This window comes from Artemia sp. Qi Xiang Cuo, chromosome 10 (assembly GCF_049724085.1).
Source record: "Artemia sp. Qi Xiang Cuo chromosome 10, ASM4972408v1, whole genome shotgun sequence".
Classification (NCBI taxonomy): Eukaryota; Metazoa; Arthropoda; class Branchiopoda; order Anostraca; family Artemiidae; genus Artemia; species Artemia sp. Qi Xiang Cuo.
This window is the reverse complement of record NC_142803.1, coordinates 33562321-33568031: the sequence shown is the minus strand read 5'-3', so window position 1 is coordinate 33568031 and position 5711 is coordinate 33562321. Positions and strand designations below refer to the sequence as shown.

At 36.9% G+C, this 5711-nt stretch overlaps 1 long non-coding RNA gene across 1 annotated transcript; it reads right to left on the bottom strand.

The window, feature by feature from the left end:
* Nucleotides 1-3606: 3606 nt before the first annotated feature.
* Nucleotides 3607-5028, bottom strand: LOC148947687 (uncharacterized). Its single transcript, XR_016142356.1, has 3 exons — nucleotides 4997-5028; nucleotides 4545-4726; nucleotides 3607-3732 (listed from the first exon to the last, which is right to left on the bottom strand). It is a non-coding gene; the product is annotated as an uncharacterized LOC148947687 (long non-coding RNA).
* Nucleotides 5029-5711: the final 683 nt, after the last annotated feature.

Here is a 5711-nt window from a genome sequence, read left to right as displayed (position 1 = left end):
AAAGGGATGCTACTAAGCTTCAGAGAGGGCTCATGTGATTGGAAATTGAAATTTCTAGTTCACTTTTTAAGAGTCAAAAATATCCAAGGGCAAGTAGCCCCCCCCCGACACACATGCTTTTTCACCCAAACCCGTCCGATAAGAATTTTGAGATATCCATTTCATGAAAATTAGTTCAAAGGTCAGATAAGAAAAACGGCTGTGTCGGCACAACCCCCAGGGCCCGGGGGAATTCCTTGTAAGTAATGCCCTTGGGGACATGTATGGTTCTTATGAAATGGATGTTTGCATAAACGTCGGAGAGGGCTCATTTGATTGGAAATTGAAGTTCTCAATCATTTTTTAAGAGCCAAAAGAGATCGGAGGGCAATTATCCTCCCCTCCACGGCCTATTTTCCTCAAATCCATCCGACAGACTTTTAATACTGAGAGAAGGAGACGATACTCAAACTCTTGTTTGTAGTGATTTGTTCCAGGCATATTCAGTTTAAGTTTCACTCGTTTTAAAAGTTATCTATTAATTTACATTAGTATCTATTGTATGATCGTTTATATTGATTGTTTATTTAATTTCTGTTCGTTTTGGGTTCGTGCTTCAATAGAAATTTTTTTTGTTTTAGGCTTGATTTGCATATTCAATTTAAGGATTACTTGCTTTAAGATTTATTTTTTCATTTATATTGTTACTTGTTGAATGTTTTTTCTATGATTCCTTATTTAATTTCTTGTCGGTTTTGGATTTCACTTCATCTTTAATAGTAATTTCTGGTCACTTGAGTTTGAATTTAACAGGTATTTGTATCTTCTGATGTCATGTTTAAAATGGCCTTTACTTTTCTTTAATAAACTTCTTTTTTGGACAGTTTTATAATTAATTAAATACAATGTCCAACAACGTCAATACATAGCTTACTAGGTACATTTTACAATAATCCTCTCCTTTTGGACACCCTCCCTTTGCAAAAAGTTCTTAGCAAGTTCATAGTCGGCAGAAGTGCATTGACAATCGTAAAGTGAATAATAAAACGCTTCGATGGGTGGACATTTTTCCTTCCAAAGCCTCGAGATAAGAGTTGTAGTACTCATACTGGTACATGCCCCCACATATTGATAAATCATACATTTGGTCATCTGGAAAGCGCTGTTGAAGGAAGGAAAACACTGTTAAAATCGTCACTCTTCTTCACTTGAATTAGTTGACTTAGGGATTTTGGGAAAAAACTAAAGGAATTCAAATAAAGGATTTTATTCAAGCACGCATTACCATTATCTTTTGTTGTCCATTTGAAATCTAAGACTAGCAGCTTCTCAGATAATTTGGGTATGATATTATAAGAAAATGAGCCATCTACCCATGTGCCATCTGCAACTTCTTCTCTCTGCAAACGTGCCAACGCTGGTAAAATGAATTTCAAATCATAGTTTGAATAGTGTATGTAAACCGATAGAAAGTACTGAGATATAACGTTTAAATTACAAGATTTATGGGCCAGCCCGTGAAAGTTACTCCCCACCCCGATAATATTGGTTTGCTTAAACGTTCATGGTCATGGAGTGGCATATACCCACTACCCTCAACAAATTTCCCTTTACATACACAAAATATTCTCTTATCATCAATGGCTAACTAATCTTTTGGTGATGGGGTCATTGGATAGACCAGATCATTGGATACACGGTATTTCGCAACCGTAAAATTGACTTATTAGCAGTTTGAATAAATGCAGTCATGACTGCACCAATACAATCTTCCCCACTCAATGTATTGAAAAACTCTATCAATTTTATGGTACTACTCGGTTCTCTTTGTGCATGTGCAAAAGGGATAGCAATGGCTTCAGGTTCTTTAAAAAGATTTGAGTTTGATGGATCATACACGTTTGGGAGTTTAGCCTCGCAGTCTAAATTAAACCTTGTCACTCTGTAAGAGATAACTCAGAAAGTTGTTGAGTCGCAAGATGGTATTGTCACAACTAACGGTCTCCACAGATTGATAAACATGAAGCTTACAGTGTCTCAAACGTTGTTTTAATTTTAGTTCTCTTTGAAATCCAGACAGACACTTTCGACAATAAAAGCAAGCGAACCAATGTGATTCTTTGGCCCCAGTTAAAACCTGGCTAATGTCTTTAATTGGAAAGAAATGTCCAACTGAATCTGGTTCACTGGTAGGATCGTAAAAAAGCCATACCCAGTTGTAAAACAGTAACACCTATCTTTAAATACTCATTGGCCTGCTCAAAAATATCTATTCCTTTAACTCTTATTGGATATTGTCCATTCAATCAGTTAAAATCTCCGTTAGGAAACTCTGCCCCTTTCTAGGCCCATTAGCTGCCAAAACCTCAAAATATGTCTTGCTGACATGACTGAAAAGGTGTTTGAGGGCTTGTATAAGGAGTATATAATTGAAGCAATGTAACCCTGTATCAAAACGAATTTCTATACGCCCCTACTTCGCCTTTAAATCTGAATATATATACTAGCCTCTTAAAACAGAATCATTTTTTAAACTTACTTACATTAACATCAACACTTTCAATAAATAGCACAACTGACCCACTCCCCTGCTTAACAGAGTAATCTACTTTACTTACAATAATACCCACCCAATCCAAAAATACACCCTCAAAATTATGACTGGGTGAGTCCGGGTGAAGTGTTTTCATTTCAGTTTGCATATTATGCGAATACACCTCACCCGACTTTTTGTTTAAATAAGAAAATATGTACCTTAATGCTATCCTTATCTCCCCCTCCCGAATCTGTTTTTCAAGAATCGCTCAAATCCTACCCGTATTGGAGTGCACTATTTTCGAAGGATCTGTAAAAATACTAACCACCATAAGTGAGTGGAATGGATCCCCAAATTCAGCCCTAAAACATAAACATAAAACATAAAAATCTTGCAATACAGGGGATGAACCGCTTCCACACTGACATACCCCTTTACTCCCCCTCCATCTCACCCTCTTCTCCACATTCAATGCTGTATAGGAGTGGAATGCATGGGGTTGGTTTCTGCTAGCAGGCTCTCGACAGTGAGTGGCATAATTTGGTCGGCCAACCTATCTAAATGGTCTACATCAAGGCCAAGATTTCTCACAAAAGCGTTAAATCAAATGTAGTGCTTTGGGGAACCATATCATCTGGGTTCACTCCCTCACAAAATAAGTTTAAACCCTCTTGTTTACTCAGTTCGTGGGTTTCTTCTGTCTCAATGTTGACTCAGAGAGTGTCAAAAAATGCTGATGGTGGGGACAAGACAGGTGTCACCATACCATCAAAGATATTGTTGGTGTTGGCCCCTTGAGTTTTCGCTGGATATAATGTCATAAGGTTAACCTAAAAATTAAATTAACATCTTATTCATAGTTATGATTTTAACCTGAATAAGAATATATTGTTTTCATCTTGTTTAATAACCAGTTTCATTTTCTGAGGGCCTGGGCCTTCAAATGCCCTCCGAGAGTGGGGACTTATGAAATGGTTTGATTTTGTTAAGTTTAAAATCCAACTAACCCTTGGACTTGTCCGTCTTTTTTGAAAATATCAAGGGAAAATTTCATTATTACTCTCAATAACTGTGTCTTCACTTACGAGAGCGGTGCTATTAAATGTCATCCATTTGCACGGTCACCAGTGCCTCATCAAACTCGTTCTACATAATTTTGTGACCCAGTCTGGTTCGTCATTATTGATCTCCATCTCTGCCTGTATTTCAGCGGGAGCCTGGAAAGAGAATAAAATGTTATTTTCTTTTTGACAGTTATGATATTAATCTGTAAAACAATGCATTATTTTCATCGCGTTGAAAAGCCTATAACTATGATTTGCGGGTCATGGCCCTCAATCCCATAGAACTATCAAAGAGGGGACTCCATTAGTCCCATTTATTTCCCCTTTTAAATGTTTAGGTTTTAATAGCCTCAAAAGAAATACATTATTTTAGTAGTAATGTAAAACCTGTTTTTTTAAGGGCCAGGGCATTCAAAGCCCCCAGAACTATCGAAGAGGGGAATCAAAAATTCCTAGTGGTTTGGTTTTGTTTTATTAGCCTGAACAGGAATATATTATTTTAGTAGTGATGAAAAACCTGTTTTTTTAAGGATCACGGCCCTCAAACCCTCTAGAACTATCAAAAAGGGGGATCCCACAGTTCTAGCTATTTCCCCTTGGAAATGGTTTAGTTTTAGCCTGAACAAGAACATTTTTTTAACAGTGTTTAAAAGTTGTTTTTTTAGGGCCAGGGTCTCCAGAAGCAGTATCGAACAAGGGCCCCATACATCAACTTTAAAAACCTATAACTTTATTTTCACAAGGGTCCTAAACTCTCGAACAAGAGCTCCCTCGATACCCTATTGTCCGGGTAAATTTATCTTACTTTTTTTCAGCATGCCGCAAAAGCAAAAATTTTAAACGTTAAGTTTTTGTCATTAAGACATTTTTCTCCCATAATGACCCGTTGAACTTCTACGTTATTTTTTGAAAAATATCAAGAGGGAAATTTCATCATGATCCTCAATAACTACGATTTTAGTTACCAGAGGGGTCCATTTACGTCATCCATTTGGATAGTTGCCAGTGAAGACCTCGACTCCACACTTGATATGCTGAGACCAGGTCTTGAAGGCTCCATATTTTCATTTTCCATTATTGCCTTTGCATATCCATCGTACACTCTTGCTTTTTTACGGGGAGGAAATCCTTCTTGACTCAGGTTTTCCTGAAATAAAATTAAAATGTTTTAGTTTTCCAAATAATTGACCCTTAAAAATCATATTTTCAGCATGTATTTTGTTCCTCTAGAAATTTCCTCTAATAATTCTTGCCCATTGCTCCCCTTATGCCTCATGTTGCGTAACTCCTTTGTACTAAGAGAGATATAAAACGGGGCACCCTCCTTAGAAACCTTAAACAATATTAAAAATTGAGTTTAAATAAAAAGATGCCAGTTTAACTATATGTATTTACCATTTAAAAAAACCATACCCACCCTAAATATTTAACGCATATATAAGACACTTTTTTACATTAAATACTTGTGCGAACTGAAAATCCATGCTCAATTGTTTTTGACCAAAAACCTTGATCAGTCAATAGTCCTGTGCTAAATCTAAATGTTGCTTTTGTTCCAAACTATTAATAAGTAGAGGTATGTGTGATCAACCTTGTACCTGTTTTAATGGTCCCTCTTGCCGCATGCACGCACTTACTGTTAAGATCCATTTAGTGATTCTTCAAAGTGCTGTAACATAGGGACAAATTCACGATAAAATATACTTGATGTGTTAAAATGTGATTCTTTTATTCCCCATATAACCATGTGATGAAACGGGAGAAGGGGCTTTAGCTGTTATTTTCCTATACAAAATCCTTTGAGCTTCAATTTAAGTATACTCACCTTTTTTAGGGGGGAGGGGCTACCTCGAATCCTAAAGGTATGCTCGAATCATATCCTTTTTAAATTTTCTTCTTAAACTGTCTATTTTGGGGTGTTCCCATTTGAGCGCTTTCCCATTTGAGCGCCACGGAATTTTGTTCCATTTGAGCGCCATGGAATTTTGTTCCCATTTGAGCGCCACGGAGTACCATTTGAGCGCCAAACCCAAAATTGTGATTTTGCGGTGGATGAAGCGTGGTTTGCTGCCACATTGACCTGTAGAAATATTTATTGCCACGAAGACAACGAACAAAACTGAGGATTTTAT